This window comes from Colobus angolensis, unplaced genomic scaffold, assembly GCF_000951035.1.
Source record: "Colobus angolensis palliatus isolate OR3802 unplaced genomic scaffold, Cang.pa_1.0 Scaffold8, whole genome shotgun sequence".
Lineage (NCBI taxonomy): Eukaryota > Metazoa > Chordata > Mammalia > Primates > Cercopithecidae > Colobus > Colobus angolensis.
This window is the reverse complement of record NW_012121820.1, coordinates 16,762,137-16,770,586: the sequence shown is the minus strand read 5'-3', so window position 1 is coordinate 16,770,586 and position 8,450 is coordinate 16,762,137. Positions and strand designations below refer to the sequence as shown.

General features: G+C 40.3%; 1 protein-coding gene across 1 annotated transcript in view; it reads right to left on the bottom strand.

The window, feature by feature from the left end:
- Positions 1-8,450, bottom strand: part of RBL1 (retinoblastoma-like 1) — a 111,118-nt gene that overhangs the window by 52,216 nt on the left and 50,452 nt on the right. The window lies entirely within an intron of this gene.

Below are 8,450 nucleotides of genomic sequence, written 5' to 3'. Positions count from 1 at the left end.
GCTGGGATTACAGGCTTGCACCACCGCGCCCGGCCCGTTGTTTTTTTCTTAATGACACTTAATTGTTTTGTCAACATAAGGATTTATTTATCAAAACAGAAATGAAAGGTAATATGCCACAGTTTAGACAAAAATGTTTAGAAAAAGAAATATTTCACTGAGAAAATAAAAGTCCTACTTAACATTACATTTAATATAAGTTTTCAGTTTTAAAAACGGTGTTTGTTGCCTTCTTTCTTTCAAATATCACCCCAGATTGGCTGAACGTGGTGGCTCACCCCTGTAATCTCAGCACTTTGGGAGGCCAAGGCAGGTGGATTACTTCAGGTCAGGAGTTCAAGACCAGCTTGGCCATCATGGTGAAACCCCGTCTCTACTAAAAATACAAAAATTAGCTGGGTGTGGTGGTGCATGCCTGTAATCCCAGTTACTCTGGAGGCTGAGGCAGTGGAATCACTTAAACCTGGGAGGCAGAGGTTGCAGTGAGCCCAGATCATGCCACCGCACTCCAGACTGGGTAACAGAGCGAGACTCAGTCTCAGAAAAAAACAAAAAACAAAAACAAAAAAACCAAATATCACCCCAAATAAAGAGGATAAAAAACAGAAACTCCATCATCAGTTAAACTAGGAATCGTCTGTAACTGTAAACCACAATATATGAAGGATGACAAATTACTCAGCAGAAGGGATGATGGTCAAGCCTAAGGACCTGCAACAAGACATTTAAAACAAATGAATCTGCTCTAAAAGACATAACAACTGAGGACACAGGCAGAATGGGAAGTAGGGGTGAAGCACTGGGTGGGTGATCTGAAAGTCTTAGGATCCTCAGGTCCCCACACAACCCCCACTCTATGGGATCAGATGATAGACCTTTATTCTGTCTCCACAGGAATCTACAGGATTACTCTCCAGAGAAATTGAACTGAAGACTCAGAGGTAGAGAACATCAGGCACAGAAAAGATTAAGGTTTTAGTCTTTAGAGACTCTGCAGACTGAACCATAAGACCAAATTTCCCTTCCTTCTTCTGATCCACAACACAAGCAGCCAGGCAAGATGTTTACAGATATGTCTCTGGAGAAACTGAGATATTCCAGAAAAGTTTTATGGGCACCAGCAGATGAGATTCTCTAACACTATGTGATCATCTGAGGTCAATGGACTTTTTATTTCCACTCTTGAAATAAAAGAGCTTTGAAACAAACTTTTACTGCCTCACTCACACAGCTTTGAACACAAGTTTTTGTGTCTCATTCAAATTTAAGTGGACAACCAAGAATTATCCGACATTTGAGGAAAACCTCTTAACTGAAAAACATAGGCCAAAACAAACAGAAAAGCAAGGTGCAGCAGCATGCACCTGTAGTCCCAGCTACTTGGGAAGCTGAGGCAGGAGGATCACTTGAATCCAGCAGTTGACACTAGCCTGAGCAATATAGCAAGACACCATCGTACTAAAAAAAAAAAAAAAAAAAAAAAAAAAAGCCAGGTGCAGTGGCTCACGCCTGTAACCCCAGCACTTTGAAAAGCTGAGGCAGGTGGATTAGCTGAGGTCAGGAGTTCGAGACCAGCTTGGCCAACATGGTAAAACCCCATCTCTACCAAAAAATACAAAAATTTGCTGGGCGTGGTGGCATATGCCTATAATCCCAGCTACTCAAGAGGCTGAGGCAGGAGAATCGTTTGAATCTGGGAGAAGCTTGCAGTAAGCCGAGATCGCGCTACTGCACTCCAGCCAGGGCGACAGAGCGAGACTCTGTCCCCCTCCCCGCCCCCAAAAAATTAAAGATCTGCCATCTGCAAATGCAGATTTTCGTGAAAACCCTTACAGGGAAGACCATCACCCTTGAGGTTGAACCCTTGAATACAACAGAAACTGTAAAGGCCAATATCCAGGATAAGGAAGGAATTCCTCCTGATCAGCAAAGACTGATCTTTGCTGGCAAGCAATTGGAAGATGTCTGACTACAACATTCAAAAGGAGTCTACGCTTCATCTTGTGTTGAGACTTCGTGGTGGTGCTAAGAAAAGGAAGAAGTCTTACACCACTCCCAAGAAGAATAAGCACAAGAGAAAGAAGGTTAAGCTGGCTATCCTGAAATATTATAAGGTAGATGAGAATGGCAAAATAAGTTGCTTTCGTCGAGAGTGCCCTTCTGATGAATGTGGTGCTGGAGTGTTTATGGCAAGTCACTTCGACAGACATTATTGTGGCAAATGTCTGACTTACTGCTTCAACAAACTAGATGTCAAGTAACTGTGTATGAGTTAATAAAAAACATAAACTAACATTTTTAAAAAATTAAAAATATTTTTTAAAAAGAGAGAAAAAAGGCTGGACACAGTGGCTCACACCTGTAATCCCAGCGCTTTGGGAGGCTGAGGTGGGTGGATCACCTGAGGTCAGGAGTTGGAGACCAGCCTGACCAACATGGAGAAACCCCGTCTCTACTAAAAATACAAAAGTAGCCAGGTGTGGTGGCACATCCCTGTAATCCCAGCTGCTCAGGAGGCAGAGGCAGGAGAATCGCTGGAACCCAGGAGGCGGAGGTTGTGGTAAGCCAAGATCGTACCATTGCACTCCAGCCTGGGCAACAAGAGTGAAACTCTGTCTCAAAGAAAGAAAAAGAGAAAAGAAAGAGAGAAAAATGAAGAAAAATTCAGGAGAAACAGAGGTGAAGCAGTTAAGAAAACTTCAAATAAATCTAAATTAGTAACTTTAGAGAACATGAAAGAGAAATGAAAATATAGTTGAAATCAAAAGTTCACTGGGACGAGATGAAAAGTTAAGTAAATATCTTTAAAAGTAGAATAAAAGAGATAAATAAATGGAAAATAAGAGAAGAAATTAAGAAGGTCAATTCAGAAGGTCCATCATCTGAAAAATAAAAGTTCCAGAAAGATAAATCAGTGGGCTATAATATATCATCTAATAAATAACACAATAAAATGACCAAAACTGCAAGGCATAAATTTCTAGACTAAATGGGCAACTCTGTCGGAATGACAAATACATGAATGAAAAAAACACAGTCAGATACATTTTAACAAATTTAAGAACATCAGTGATAAAAGATACTCAAAGATTCCAGAAAAAAAAACAGGTCACATACTACTAAGTAAGAATGAGAATGTCACTGGACTTCTCATTAGTAACAGTGGAATCTATAATAGAAAATAATGCAACAGTGCCTTCAAACTCATAAAGGAAAATGATTGTCAATCTAAAATTATTTTCTTTTTTTAAGTTAATTTTTTGTTTTTAGGGATAGGGTCTTGTTATGTTGCCTAGGTTGGAGTACAGTAGCTATTCACAGTATAATCATCCTACACAGTGTACATACAGTACACAGTATACTACAACCTCAAACTCCTGGGCTCAAGCAATCCTCTTGTCTCAGCCTCCCACCAATCTTTTTTTTTTTTTTGTCTGAGATGGGGTGTTGCTCTTGTTGCCCAGGCTGGAGTGCAATGGCGTGATCTCGGCTCACTGCAACCTCTGTCTCCTGGGTTCAAACGATCCTGCCTCAGCCTCTCCCAAGTAGCTGGGATTACACGCATGTGCCACCACGCCTAGTTAATTTTGTATTTTTCAGTAGAGACAGGGTTTCACCATGTTGGTCAGGCTGGTCTAGAACTTCTGACCTTAGGTGATCCACCTGCCTTGGCCTCCCAAAGTGTTGGGATTACAGGGGTGAGCCAAGGCACCCAGCCTCTCCCACCAATCTTGAATTCTGTACATAGACAACTATCAATCAATTATGAGTCTAAAATAAAGGTACTTATGCAAAATCTTTAAAAGGGACTTTAAGTGAGGTAAGGTTTCTATACTTTACTTAAATTGGTTAAATGGCTATACAAAACATCTATATTAAAAAAAAGCTTTACAAGGCTCTAAAAAATGTTCAAGTTACACAGGAAGGGAGGAAAAACAAGACAAAACAAAAAAAAAAGTGAGAACAAACAGAAAACAAAAATAAAATGGCAGACTTAAGCGCTAACATAACAATTACTAAATGTAAGTCATCTAAATTTACTAATTAAATGAGATTAGCAAAGATTAGGAAAAAAAAAATGACCCAACTATATACTGACTATAAGAAATTCACTTCAAAGATCACTTGAAAAAGGATGAAAAAAATATGCCACGCAAACATTAATGAAAAGAAGGCAGGAGTGGTTGTGCATAAACATCAGGTAGATTTCAGAGCAAAGAAAATTACCACGGACAGAGAGGAACATTTTATTTATTTATTTTATTTTTAATTTTTTTTTTTGAGATGGAGTCTCGCTGTGTTGCCCAGGCTGGAGTGCAGTGGCACACCACAACCTCCGCTTCCCAGGTTCAAGCGATTCTCCTGTCTCAGCCTCCCAAGTAGCTGGGATTACAGGTGCACGCCACTATGCCTGGCTAATTTTTGTATTTTTAGTAGAGACAGGGTTTCACTATGTTGGCCAGGCTGGTCTCGAACTCCTGACTTTGTGACCCACCCAGCTTGGCCTCTCAAAGTGCTGGGATTACCAGCGTGAGTCATCGTGCCCAGCCTTATTTATTTATTTATTTTGAGATGCAGTCTTGCTCTGTCTTCCAGGCGGGAGTGCAGTGGTATGATCTCAGCTCACTGCAACCTCTGCCTCCCGGGCTCAAGTGATTCTCCTGCTCCAGCCTCCCAAGTAGCTGGGATTGCAGGCACCTGCCACCGTGCCCGGGTAATTTTTGTATTTTTATTTATTTGTTTTTTTGAGATGGAGTCTCACTCTGTTGTACAAGGTGGAGTGCAGTGGTGCGATCTTGGCTCACTGTAGCCTCCACCTCCTGGGTTCAAGCAGTTCTCCTGTCTCAAATTCCTGAGTAGCTAGGACTATGGGTACTCACCACCACCCCTGGCTAATTTTTGTATTTTTAGTTGAGACGGGGTTTTGCCATGTTGGTCAGGCTGGTCTCGAACTCCTGACCTCAGGTGATCCACCTGCCTCGGTTTCCTAAAGTGCTGGGATTAGAGATGTAAGCCACCATGCTCAGCCTTTTATATTTTTAGTAGAGACCGTGTTTTGCCATGTTGGCCAGGCTGGTCTCAAACTACTGACCTCAGGTGATCCACCTGCCTCAGTTTCCCAAAGTGCTGGGATTACAGGCGTGAGCCACTGCGCCTGGCCAGGGAGTAACATTTTATAATGATTACAGAGTTAATTCATTAAGAAGGCAGACAGCAATCCTAAATGTGTAAGCATCAAACAGCAGAGCTTCAAAATATGTGGAGAAAAGCTGACAGACTTGAAAGAAACAGACAAATCTACAATCATACATGAATACTTCAACATCCTCTATCAACAACTGATATAACAACTAGACTGGAAATCATGAAGAATATAAAATAACAACATCAACCAACAAGATAAAATTGACATTTACAGAATACTCCATCCAAACATAGCAGAATACAGCAGATCCTTGAATAACATCATTTCGCTCAACATCATTTTGTTATAACAATGAAAAATAATGGATTCCCAGCTGGGGCCACTGTATGAAATTTGCACATTCTCCTATGTCTGCATGAGTTCTCGCTGGGTACTCTGGTTTCTTCTTACATTCAAAAGATATGTACATTAGCTTAACTGGCGTATCTAAATTGTGACAGTGTAAGTGTGGGTGTGTGTGTGTCCTATGATGAAATGGTGTCCTGACTAGGGTTGGGTCCCGCCTTTCATCCTGAGGTAGGCTCTAGTCACTCATGAACCTGAACAGGAATAACTGGATAAGTAATAATCTTCCTTATTTTTATTACTCTTTCTCTTATTTATTTCAATGTTTAACATTGTAAGTGTTTTGTCTTTATTTAGAAGTTTGGTGATGTTTTTGTGACTAGACATATGCCAAAGGAACTTAAACTCTTGCTTATATCAGTTAGCCTATGGTAAAACTGGTTTCATTGTATGTTGTTTTTGCTTAAAGTCACTGTTTCCAAGAACCTACTGACAAAGTTAAATGTGAGGATTTACATTCTTTTCAAGTGGCCACAGAACATTCACCATGATAAACCATATCCTGGGCTACAAAATAACTAAAACAAATTGCAAAGAATTGAATTCATACAGAGTATGTAGAAGTGGGAAACAGTAATGGCTGAGAGGAGTAAGTGTAACCAACTATAAAGGGGTAGCAGGAAGGAGACCTTTAACAGTTCAGTATCTTTATTTTGGTGATGGTTAATCTATGCACATGATGCAATTTTATACACACACACACACACACACACACACACACACACAAACTGTTTTAATGTCAATTCCCCAGTTCTGATACTGCAGTATATAAAACTGTAACCATGTTTTGTGTGGGACTTCTCTGTACTACTTTTGCAACTTTCTGTGAATCTGTAATTATTTCAAAATAAAAAGTTGGCCAGGTGCAGTGGCTCACGCCTGTAACCCCAGCACTTTGAAAAGCTGAGGCAGGTGGATTAGCTGAGGTCAGGAGTTCGAGACCAGCTTGGCCAACATGGTAAAACCCCATCTCTACCAAAAAATACAAAAATTTGCTGGGCGTGGTGGCATATGCCTATAATCCCAGCTACTCAAGAGGCTGAGGCAGGAGAATCGTTTGAATCTGGGAGAAGCTTGCAGTAAGCCGAGATCGCGCTACTGCACTCCAGCCAGGGCGACAGAGCGAGACTCTGTCCCCCTCCCCGCCCCCAAAAAATTAAAGATCTGCCATCTGCAAATGCAGATTTTCGTGAAAACCCTTACAGGGAAGACCATCACCCTTGAGGTTGAACCCTTGAATACAACAGAAACTGTAAAGGCCAATATCCAGGATAAGGAAGGAATTCCTCCTGATCAGCAAAGACTGATCTTTGCTGGCAAGCAATTGGAAGATGTCTGACTACAACATTCAAAAGGAGTCTACGCTTCATCTTGTGTTGAGACTTCGTGGTGGTGCTAAGAAAAGGAAGAAGTCTTACACCACTCCCAAGAAGAATAAGCACAAGAGAAAGAAGGTTAAGCTGGCTATCCTGAAATATTATAAGGTAGATGAGAATGGCAAAATAAGTTGCTTTCGTCGAGAGTGCCCTTCTGATGAATGTGGTGCTGGAGTGTTTATGGCAAGTCACTTCGACAGACATTATTGTGGCAAATGTCTGACTTACTGCTTCAACAAACTAGATGTCAAGTAACTGTGTATGAGTTAATAAAAAACATAAACTAACATTTTTAAAAAATTAAAAATATTTTTTAAAAAGAGAGAAAAAAGGCTGGACACAGTGGCTCACACCTGTAATCCCAGCGCTTTGGGAGGCTGAGGTGGGTGGATCACCTGAGGTCAGGAGTTGGAGACCAGCCTGACCAACATGGAGAAACCCCGTCTCTACTAAAAATACAAAAGTAGCCAGGTGTGGTGGCACATCCCTGTAATCCCAGCTGCTCAGGAGGCAGAGGCAGGAGAATCGCTGGAACCCAGGAGGCGGAGGTTGTGGTAAGCCAAGATCGTACCATTGCACTCCAGCCTGGGCAACAAGAGTGAAACTCTGTCTCAAAGAAAGAAAAAGAGAAAAGAAAGAGAGAAAAATGAAGAAAAATTCAGGAGAAACAGAGGTGAAGCAGTTAAGAAAACTTCAAATAAATCTAAATTAGTAACTTTAGAGAACATGAAAGAGAAATGAAAATATAGTTGAAATCAAAAGTTCACTGGGACGAGATGAAAAGTTAAGTAAATATCTTTAAAAGTAGAATAAAAGAGATAAATAAATGGAAAATAAGAGAAGAAATTAAGAAGGTCAATTCAGAAGGTCCATCATCTGAAAAATAAAAGTTCCAGAAAGATAAATCAGTGGGCTATAATATATCATCTAATAAATAACACAATAAAATGACCAAAACTGCAAGGCATAAATTTCTAGACTAAATGGGCAACTCTGTCGGAATGACAAATACATGAATGAAAAAAACACAGTCAGATACATTTTAACAAATTTAAGAACATCAGTGATAAAAGATACTCAAAGATTCCAGAAAAAAAAACAGGTCACATACTACTAAGTAAGAATGAGAATGTCACTGGACTTCTCATTAGTAACAGTGGAATCTATAATAGAAAATAATGCAACAGTGCCTTCAAACTCATAAAGGAAAATGATTGTCAATCTAAAATTATTTTCTTTTTTTAAGTTAATTTTTTGTTTTTAGGGATAGGGTCTTGTTATGTTGCCTAGGTTGGAGTACAGTAGCTATTCACAGTATAATCATCCTACACAGTGTACATACAGTACACAGTATACTACAACCTCAAACTCCTGGGCTCAAGCAATCCTCTTGTCTCAGCCTCCCACCAATCTTTTTTTTTTTTTTTGTCTGAGATGGGGTGTTGCTCTTGTTGCCCAGGCTGGAGTGCAATGGCGTGATCTCGGCTCACTGCAACCTCTGTCTCCTGGGTTCAAACGATCCT